We start from the raw sequence: 11,741 nt of genomic DNA on the forward strand, positions 1-11,741 counted from the left end.
TCTGTTGTGCCTAGGTGGGGCTGCGACGTGTTGATCTTTCGAGGCCGGGCATGACCCAGGAAAGTGTGTCCGGCCAAATGGGATCGAGCGTGTTGCGTTATGTGGTGCACCCCTGCAGGGAAGTTTATCTATTCGAATAGCCGTGTCCCTCAGTAAAAGGACGACCCGAAGTTGTACCTTGACCGTATGACAACTAGAACCGGATGCTTAATAAAACACACCCAGACAAGTTCCACAGACAACCCGGTGATCGCTTTTCCATAGGGTGACGAGGGGAGGATCGCCTGGTAGGATTATGCTATGCGATGCTACTTGGAGGACTTCGATCTACTCTCTCCTACATGCTGCAAGACGAAGGCTGCCAGAAGCGTAGTCTTCGATAGGACTAGCTATCCCCCTCTTATTCTGGCATTCTGCAGTTCAGTCCACTCATATTGCCTCCTTACACATATACCCATGCATATGTAGTGTAGCTCCTTGCTTGCGAGTACTTTGGATGAGTACTCACGGTTGCTTTGCTCCCTCTTTCCCCCCGTTTTCCTCTTCTTCTCGGATGCCGCAACCAGACGTTGGAGCCCAGGATCCAGACGCCACCGTCGATGACGACTACTACTCTGGAGGTGCCTCCTACTACGTGCAGGCCGCTGACGACGACCAGGAGTAGTTAGGAGGATCCCAGGCAGGAGGCTAGCGCCTCTTTCGATCTGTATCCTAGTTTGTGCTAGCCTTCTTAAGGCAAACTTGTTTAACTAATGTCTGTACTCAGATATTGTTGCTTCCGCTGACTTGTTTATGTCGATCACTTGTATTTGAGCCCTCGAGGCCCCTGGCTTGTAATATGATGCTTATATGACTTATTTTATTTTTAGAGTTGTGTTGTGATATCTTCCCGTGAGTCCCTGATCTTGATCGTACACATTTGCGTGCATGATTAGTGTACGATTGAATCGGGGGCGTCACATATGGTTTGGTGACTGTCGTGGAATTAACACGTCAGATGTCCTAGGGTGAGGACTTAGTCGTGAGGCCGCGCATCTATGTGGTAGCTTGAGAGGGTTTGAGCGGAATCGAGAGACGCAACACAAGACAAAGATTTAGACAGCTTCGGGCCCCGGGAAACATCATCCGGTAAAAACCCTACATGTTGTTTGAGGCTAGATCTCATTATCATCACGCGGGAGTCGCCGTAAACCGGCTCTCCTCTAGTTGTGTCTAGCCCTAGAGATTGTTTCTTGCTTGTCCCTCTTTGGGGAGCCCTACCCCTCCTTATATATGTTGAAGGGGCGGGTTACATGTGGAGTCCAACTCGGACTTTAACTTAAACTATTTTGACTTCCTTTCCTGGGCTTCTCAACGTCTGTCGGTTTAACATTGTCTGCCGGTTTAACATTGTCTGTCGGTTTAACACACCTGCCGGTTTAACATTGTGTGCCGGTTTAACATTGTGTGCCGGTTTAACATTGTGTGCCGGTTTAACACTTGTCGGTTTAACATTGTCTGCCGGTTTAACAACACCTGCCGGTTTAACATTGTGTGGCGGTTTAACACTTGCCGGTTTAACACTTGCCGGTTTACCGTGTGTCTTAGCCATCTGTCTTAACTGTCTGCCGGTTTACCATCCGCCGGTTTACCAAGTCCCGGCCGGTTTACGACTCCGGCCGGGCCATACCGCGGGGTATATCCCCGACATTAGCCCCCAGTTTAATTTGGATTTATCCATGTTAAACTGATCATGATCCTCCTTAAGTCCTTGTCACTTACTTCTTATAGAAAATCCGGTTTAATAGGCCAGCTTCATAATCAACTTGCTGACACTGGTTTCTCATAGAAAATATATTGTGAAGAATAACTCCTTTGATTCAGCTCTCAATGCTTAAAAACAATATTGGTCCTTGAAATACTCATCTGATCTTCAGCCGGTTTAAGAATGTAAAACTTGGCCGGTTTACAAATATTGATGGCACCAGATCATAACTGTTTGTTGACATCAGCTTTGAAAATATACCTCTTATATGCCTATCACTTGTAGCCCCCAAGTCTTAAGAAGGTAGCATAGCAACATCTTAAGACTTGCTTCAATATAAATATCACAATCTTGAAGAAATCCAGGTTGTTCATCTCAATCACTAGTCAGAATTGAGTATTCCACATATGTAGCCCCAAGTGCTGGGTTGTCATCCTTGCAGCAACCTGGGACTTGTAATTTCCTGATGCTCATAAAAACTTCAACCAGTGTAGCCCCCAAGGGCCGGGTCATTATGCAATAATGAGCAGGCACTTTGTAAATATAATCATGTAATCTTTGAACAGCAATGGTGTAGCCCCCAAGGGCCGGCTCAGTCAGATAATATTGAGCTAGGACTTTGATATATACTTCAATGAAAATAACATCATATGATGTAACCCCCATCACGGGGCTTGAATTCACGTCCACAAGGTTAAGAGCCTTGTGCTTTACAATATAATGAATAAAAAGCTTTATACCTTGAATTGTTTGACAGGAGCAATTGGTAGCCCCCAAGGGCCGGCTCATTATAATGTGATGAGTCGGGTCTTCAATAAGATGAACAAAGAATGACTTTGCATTAGCCCCCAAGTGTCATGGTGCATGCTTGCAGCGACATGAGACTTGCATATTTGATGTAATCTCAACTTAAATAATGTAGCCCCCAAGTGCCGGGTTGTAAGCCTGCAGCAACTCGGGACTATTCCTTCAATTGTAGAATAAACCATATCCATTGATAATATGATAGCCATTGCGCTAAAGCGACTTTGAAAACCTTGATCATAATACTGGTCATTGATAACCATAATAGAAATCCAGCCATGTTTGGCTATTTGAATAATATACCCAATGATTTATAAGCGCATAATTCCAATGGCGCAATCCAAATATATGCTAGCGACTTATAGTCCAAAGCCAGGCCGGGTCAATAAACACTGGATTATAAGTGATTATGTACTGACAACTTGTAGTTGAAAGTCAAGCCGGGTTAATGAACACCGGGTTAATTTGATGACTGATAGTCATGCCGGGTCAATAGACACCGGTTCAATATAAAATTTATCAAAAGAGAAAAAATCTTGACAAAGGCAAATAAAACCGTGTAGTCGAGGCTTTTTGAGGGCTGCCAGGCCCAAATTCAAGGCTTTTTGTGGGCTGCCAGGCCACTGAGTTGAACCATTTAACAAAGCCTTTTAAGATGGACCTCCAACTAACCAATCACCATTTTAACTTTGACAAGTGCAGGGTCTCAAGGAGAGTAACTGTCAAACGTTCGGAGGGCCGTGCCAGGATGACCTGGATAGGAGTGTCTTACTTGATGAAAGCAGGTTAACCCGGGGTTTTAGGTAAATATACCAGGCTTCCAAGCCGTGGGTCGATACCCAGCTACAAGGGTCCATTCAAACTTCTTGGTATTGGACCAAGGAGCCCCCAAGTAACGTGATGAGCTGTGCTCATTAGGTGCCTATGTTTGAGTTGTGCATAGCATCGAAACTCTCTTTGGCCCTTTGGGTGTGAAGCTCCCAAGCTATGTTGTGGCGTGATAGCCGGATCAATGGACATAACTCCGCCTTGTAAGCTGAAGCCCCCATGTAACCAATAATATGATAAGCCAATAAGATAGGATACCCATGTTTGAACCGTGCATCATGGCAACAGGTCCTCTTCGGCAACTTTTAATTTTTTGCAAGAGATAAATTCTTCTTGAACCGGGATTTTTGAACCGGATTTGAGAGGTTCAAAGCTTTGTGGGAGATAACTTTCCCTTGAGCCGGATTTTAAACCGGAATCCTTCTTCTTAAGCCAGAAATTTTCTTACGGCTTTTAAACTCGAAATTGCGAGAGATTAATCCTTTTTGAACTGGAGATTCTTAAACCGGATTTGAGAGCTTCAGAGCTGTGGGGGAACAGATTTCCCTTGAACCGGAATTTGTACCAACATTCTTCGTTTTGAACTGGAAGATTCTTCAAACGACTTTTAAATTTTCGCCAATAAGGCAGTAGCCTCCGGGACCGGGTTATCTTTCCCTCCAACGTCCTAGAGTTCTTGACTTCACTGAAAACTGGCAAGTCTTGCTGAATCATATCATCATAGCCCACGAGTCTTAAGATGACTCAAGGAGTTGTCTTGAGATTCTCCGTACTTGACCATAACAGAAGGTATATATATCATCGGTGTTGATAGCATTATGCAAATTCACAGAAGGTTGAGGTGACTGCGACGGGTTATAAATGATCCCGTATGAGCCGTGTCAGCAACTCGGCCAATGGTTCCTTCCAACTGGGTATTTGAAGTTAACCAAACTGTAATGACAGCGATTGGTGCACATGTCCATTGAACCATCCAACGCAGACAACAACTGATGATAACTTGCCTCATATTTGCTGGAAGAAAAAACCGGGCTACCCAAGCAGTGATTGGCTTTTTACTCCATAAAATAGCTCATGCGGACAGGCGAGTCAATCGTGGACATAGTTCCGGCGAGTCGATGTAGATCAAGCTGCACGGGTGGCAACTTGTGCACACCTAATCAATAGAAAGTAAGTGCGGATGCCAGTGCATGACGATGCTAATGCATGCTCCATAAGCACACCATGGCACCACCCTTATAATTAATCACGGTCCTGCACAAAATATATGACAGACCAAAGTAATTGATTTTTGACAAAAAATATATGTGCCAAAAATATACTTAAATGGATATCACCTGGCTTTTTTTTTGTCGGACGACCGTGGAATTGTCCGGTACACTCATTATTCAATTCAGGTGTTATCAGAGTTAACTCAGTCCACTCCAGCCGATGTTCGGCGAGGCCAACTGGATAATTCCCTTTAATGCAGTTTTCGTCATTAACAGAACTGGCAGATGGCCAAGTCACGCGTGAGTCGGAGGAGACTGACAGAGCTGGAGGGCCGCAGGATAAGGCTTGGCGGTTCGCGGCAGAGGCCAGGCCGGCTCAACGCCCCAATCCGGCCCGGTGCTAATGCACGGTTAGAGGAGATGCGACGGTCAAACGGCAAACGGCCGGGTCGGAGGCGGAACCGGCAGGCGGTGATGCGGTGGGGAGCCGGGATGCAGGCGACAGCCGGGCTGCGGGGACCCGGCGCGGCGACGGGCGGGATGCGGCCGCGGTCGTGCAATCACGAGGGAGGGTGGAACCAGACCCGGCAGGGCAGCAACGGTGATGGAGGCGATTCAGGATGGTGACTGAAACTTGCGGCCGGACTGAAACCGCTGTGCCGGATTGAGACCTCGGGGGTCACTCGAATTGAGAGCGGGGGAGGCAGAGCCGCATCAGTCACATGCGTGCGGGACGTTCGGCCATAGGAGAGTAAGCGCGACATAGTATAACCCAGTCGGGGTGTTCAGCCGTGAATCGAAGCTTGCGGTGACGCAGTCCGGCAGTTCAATGTACTGTCAGTCGCAGAAGCATTGATAGTGGTCGTGGAGAGGTTGAATCTTGACCCGGCAAGACGGTTTGGGGACAGAGGAGCACAGGGCAGGTCACCCGGAGGCGTACGGCAGTTTACTCGGGCACATCCGTGACGACGATTCAGAGTAGCAGAAGCTGCAAGAGGTGATGCACGACGACTCGCAACAGCGGAGCCCGGCGTCTTGGTCTGCACAAGTCGCAGCCATGCCGGCTCAAGCACGGCCATGGCAGCCCAAGCGCGGCCTCGGTAGCCTGGAGGTGAACGGCCGGGGGAGGCGGAGAGCGGAGACACGGGGGCGCGGGATCCGGCCGAGGCCCGCGAGGTGCATCTGCGGCGACTCAGGAACCATTGGGAAGCCGAGTGCGGGCGGTTCATGCGGTCGAGGCCGGCGGCTAAGCGCAAGGCCACGGGAGCTAGGTGGCCCGGAGCAGATGGCGGGGCGCAGCAGAGCCTGTGCGGGAGGAGGTGAGGCCTGGTCAGCCCGGCAGCGGCGACTTGAATGTCATGGGGCGGCGGGTGGCTCTTGAAGCGGCAGCGACAGAGAATCGCGGGCATGCGGCAGCGCGTGGAGGAGCGCGGCGGCGACTTGGTGATGGCGCGAGGCTGCAACAGTAGCGGCGGCTCGATGCACTCGTCAAGCCAGGCAGGGGAGGCGCAGAAATAGGCTTGGAGCAAGACCACCGGCAGCCCGGGGCATCACGACGGAAGGTCAGTGGTTTGAAGGTGCTGCAATCTCGACGGAAACCAGAACGAAGCCGGGGCAATTTTAGAGGCAATACGCCTGCGGCTCGCAGCGACCCGCGAGATGGAGGGACAAACCGGCAGTGGTTTTTGGATCACGGCGGCTGAAGCGGATGACGGCAATGGATCGGGTTCAGTCAGCGCGAGGCCGTGGTGGCTCTGATGCAAGCGTTAGGCGCTCGGCAACTGCACTGGTCGGCGGGTCAGCTGGGCTAGCTAAGGCGCCCGGCGGGTTCGGCTTGGAGGCAGAAACCAGCGGCGACCCGGCTCGCCGGTTTGACAGAGATCAACGACTCGGTAGTGGAGTCACGCAATTAGCGGAGGAATCCGAGTCCAGATGTAGTAGTAGTTTTCTTCTCTTCTTCTCTTGAGAAGAACGTGCTGATTTAACATGCCCTCAATGATTCGTCAAACAATGCATTGGAACATAAAATTCCTTTGAATATTGTAACAACAGCCGGGATAGTTTTTCTTTGTCTTGGCGGATTTGTATAAGTTAGATCCGATCTGAGGTGTGGCTGTGGTTGAGTTCCCCTAATGAAGCGGGGCCGACTTGATGCAATTTTGGTAGCACCGGCTCATCACGCGCGACTTGATGCAAGGCCTGAATCCTTCTCCGGGTTATGTTTGAATTGACTCCTTCCGCGATTTCTTAAAAAACGCTGGTTCTTTCGCGGCTTTTCCCATAACCCTAATCCTTCTCCGTCTTATCTCATGGATTGTAAAACCTGGACCGACGAACTCGAAGTTGGTGCAAATCCTTCAGAACCGTTCTTGTTCGTCCAAAAAAATTGCGAACATCTCGATCCCCTGGGAGAGATCCCTCCAAGAACTCAACACCACCGTGCGCGAGCCCCACGGTGGGTGCCAACTGTCGTGGAATTAACACGTCAGATGTCCTAGGGTGAGGACTTAGTCGTGAGGCCGCGCATCTATGTGGTAGCTTGAGAGGGGTTGAGCGAAATCGAGAGACGCAACACAAGACAAAGATTTAGACAGCTTCGGGCCCCGGGAAACATCATCCGGTAAAAACCCTACATGCTGTTTGAGGCTAGATCTCATTATCATCATGCGGGAGTCGCCGTAAACTGGCTCTCCTCTAGTTGTGTCTAGCCCTAGAGATTGTTTCTTGCTTGTCCCTCTTTGGGGAGCCCTACCCCTCCTTATATATGTTGAAGGGGCGGGTTACATGTGGAGTCCAACTCGGACTTTAACTTAAACTATTTTGACTTCCTTTCCTGGGCTTCTCAACGTCTGCTGGTTTAACATTGTCTGCCGGTTTAACATTGTCTGTCGGTTTAACAACACCTGTCGGTTTAACATTGTGTGCCGGTTTAACATTGTGTGCCGGTTTAACATTGTGTGCCGGTTTAACACTTGCCGGTTTAACATTGTCTGCCGGTTTAACAACACCTGCCGGTTTAACATTGTGTGCCGGTTTAACACTTGCCGGTTTACCGTCTGTCTTAGCCATCTGTCTTAACTGTCTGCCGGTTTACCATCCGCCGGTTTACCAAGTCCCGGCCGGTTTACGACTCCGACCGGGCCATACCGCGGGGTATATCCCCGACAGTGACCGAATGTTGTTCGGAGTCCCGGATGAGATCACAGACATGATGAGGACCTCCGAAATGGTCCGGAGGTAAAGATTGATATATAGGACAATGATGTTTGGACACCGGAAGAGTTTCGGGAGGTACCGAGTAATCATTCGATCACCGGAAGAGGTTCCGTGAAGCCCGAGGAGGTATATGGGCCATATGGGCCAAGTAAGAGGAGCACACCGGCCCATAAGCGGCTGGCGCGCCCCTCCTATGTCAGCCGGCCAAGGGGAGAAAAGGAAGGAGGGGGATTCAGCCTCCCCTTGCCTTCTTCTCCCCCTCCCTTTCCCCCTCGGGCAAATATGGTAAGGGGGCGGCTAGGGCAGGAGCCCAAGGAGGATTCGACCTCCCTTGGGGGCGCCTCCTGGCTGCCTCCCCTCTCCCCCACCTATATATATATATATATATGAGGGAGGGGGCGCCACACAACACCACGACAACCTCTTAGCCGTGTGCGGCTATACGTCTCCAACGTATCTATATTTTTTTATTGTTTCATGCTATTATATTACCTGTTTTGGATGTCTATGGGCTTTATTTTACACATTTATATCATTTTTGGGACTAACCTACTAAACGGAGGCCCAGCCCGTATTGTTTTTTTTTGCCGATTTCAGTATTTCGAAGAAAAGGAATATCAAACGGAGTCCAAACAGAATTAAACCTTCGGAAGCGTGATTTTTGGAACGAACGTGATCCAGAGGACTTGGAGTGCAAGTCAAGAAGCAGTCGAGGAGGCCACGAGAGGGTAGGGTGCGCCCCCCTATAGGGCGCGCCCCCTGTCTCGTGGGCCCCTCGGGCGGCCACCGACGTACTTCTTCCTCCTATATAAGCCTAAATACCCCGAAAACATCCAGGGAGCCACCAAAGAAATATTTCCACCACCGTAACATCCTGTATCCGCGAGATCCCATCTTGGAGCCGTCGCCGGTGTTCTGCCGGAGGGGGATTCCACCACGGAGGGCTTCTACATCAACACAATAGTCCCTCCGATGAGTTGTGAGTAGTTTACCATAGACCTTCGGGTCCATAGTTATTAGCTAGTTGGCTTCTTCTCTCTTTTTGGGATCTCAATACAATGTTCTCCCCCTCTCTTGTGGAGATCTATTCGATGTAATCTCTTTTTGCGGTGTGTTTGTCGAGATTCGATGAATTGTGGGTTTATGATCAAGTTTATCTATGAATAATATTTGAATCTTCTTTGAATTCTTTTATGTATGATTGAGTTATCTTTGCAAGTCTCTTCGAATTATCGGTTTAGTTTGGCCTACTAGATTGATCTTTCTTGCCATGGGAGAAGTGCTTAGCTTTGGGTTCAATCTTGCGGTGTTCTTACCCAGTGACAGAAAGGGTTGCAAGACACGTATTGTATTGTTGCCATCGAGGATAAAAAGATGGGGTTTATATCATATTGCTTGAGTTTATCCCTCTACATCATGTCATCTTTCTTAATGTGTTACTCTGTTCTTATGAACTTAATACTCTAGATGCATGCTGGATAGTGGTCGATGTGTGGAGTAATAGTAGTAGATGCAGGCAGGAGTCAGTCTACTTGTTGCGGACGTGGTGCCTATATACATGATCATGCCTAGATAATGTCATAACTATTCGCTTTTCTGTCAATTGCTCGACAGTAATTTGTTCACCCACCGTAATACTTATGTTATCTTGAGAGAAGCCACTAGTGAAACCTATGGCCCCCGGGTCTATCTCTTATTATATTTGCTTTCAATCTACTTTTATTTGCATCTTTATGTTCTGCATCTATATTATAAAATACCAAAAATATATTTATCTTATCATATTATCTCTATCAGATCTCACTTCCGCAAGTGGCCGTGAAGGGATTGAGAACCCCTCTATCGCGTTGGTTGCGAGCTCTTTGTTTGTTTGTGTAGGTTCGTGGGACTTGTTGAGGAGCCTCCTACTGGATTCATACCTTTGTTCTCAAAAATTGAGGGAAATACTTACGCTACTGTGCTGCATCACCCTTTCCTCTTCAAGGAAAACCAACGCAAGCTCAAGACGTAGCAAGAAGGATTTCTAGCGTCGTTGCCGGGGAGGTCTTTGCTCAAGTCAAGACATACCAAGTACCCATCACAAACTCATCTCCCTCGCATTTACACCATTTTCCATTTGCCTCTCGTTTTCCTCTCTCCCACTTCACCCTTGTCGTTTTATTCGCCCTTCTTCTGTTTGTCTTTGATGTCTTACTTGGCTCGTTTTCTTGTTTGGTTGGAATAGTTGTTTATTTATTGCTAAACAGAGAACTTAAGATCTATGGATCCTCATCCGCTTGCTAATCTTTTTAAGAGATCCAATTATTATGAACCAATTTCTAGTGAGTTTTGTGCACTAGATTATCTTTATGAAGCTTTGCTAGAATCTGAAAATTATGATGATGAAATTTATGAAGAGATTCACGATAACTCCTTGAATAAAAAGCATGATTGCAATGATTTTCCTATAAATTCTCTTGATGTCAATTGTGCTAATAATATGCAAAACCCTAAGCTTGGGGATGCTAATTTTGCTATGTCTACTACTTGTTTCAATGATCATGATTTGGGTGATTCTTCTTATAACCTTGAAAATTTATTTAAGCCCCGTGATGAATATGAGATTGATAATAGTGTTTGAAATAATATTGAAAGTGGGTTTGGAAGAGTGTCAACTTTAGATCCCGCATATTTGGGGTATGTTATCTTATGATATTTTTGATAAAAGTGGGGTCGGAAAGGTCATGACTTTAGTTAATGTTAATCCCACTATCTTGGAAGAGTGTCAACTTTGCATGCATGTGGATCATGTTGGGAATATGTTTTGTGATAGCTATTTTGTTGAATTTGCCTATGATCATACATGTAATTATTATGAGAGAGGAAAATATGTTCGTAGAAATTTTTATCTTATTAAATTACCTCTCGTCATGTTGAGATTGCTATTGTCTCTTTCTTCTTCCTTGCATATGCTAGTTCTTGCTTGCCTTGAAAATTTGTTTGCTTATAATATGCCTATGCATAGGAAGTATGTTAGACTTAGATGTGTTTGTCACGTGTTTCATGATGCTCTCTTTATGCTTCAATTCTTGTCTTTCATGTGAGCATCATTGAAATCTCAATGCCTAGCTAAAAAGGCTTTAAAGAAAAGCGCTTGTTGGGAGACAACCCAATATTTTTCCTTGCTGTTATTCAATAAAATTTTGTTTCTACTTTATGTTTAGATTTGTTTTCATGTTTTGTTTAGTGTTTGTGCCAAGTAGAACCTATAGGATAACCTATGATATGAGTTGATTTGATTCTGCTGAAAAACAGAAACTTTGCGCTCACGAGAAAAAATTCAATAAATCACAGGAACGAGCTTTTGCATTGACTCTTTTTGCTGATGTTCAATAAACAAATTGTTTAGGACTTCCTATTTTGGTACGATTTTTGAGGTTCCAGAAGTTTGCGTTAGCTACAGACTGTTCTGTTTTTGACAGATTCTGTTTTTCGTGTGTTATTTGCTTATTTTGATGCATCTATGGCTACTATGTAAGGGTATGAACCATAGAGAACTTGGAATACAGTAGGTTTAACACCAATATAAATAAAGAATGAGTTTATTACAGGACCTTATGTGGTGATTTTGTTTTCTTTCACTAACAGAGCTTACGAGATTTCCTGTTGAGTTTTGTGTTGTGAAGTTTTCAAGTTTTGGGTAAAGATTTGATGGACTATGGAATAAAGGGTGGCAAAAGCCTAAGCTTGGGGATTCACAAGGCACCCCAAGATATTCAATAATGGCCAAAAGCCTAAGCTTGGGGATGCCCCCGGAAGGCATCCCCTCTTTCATCTTCGTTCATTGGTAACTTTACTTGGAGCTATATTTTTATTCGCTACCTGATATGTGTTTTGCTTGGAGCGTCGTGTATTATATTAGTCTTTGATTTTTAGTTTACCACAATCATCCTTGATGT

The sequence above is a fragment of the Triticum dicoccoides genome, chromosome 7B (assembly GCF_002162155.2).
Source record: "Triticum dicoccoides isolate Atlit2015 ecotype Zavitan chromosome 7B, WEW_v2.0, whole genome shotgun sequence".
NCBI classification, from domain to species: domain Eukaryota; kingdom Viridiplantae; phylum Streptophyta; class Magnoliopsida; order Poales; family Poaceae; genus Triticum; species Triticum dicoccoides.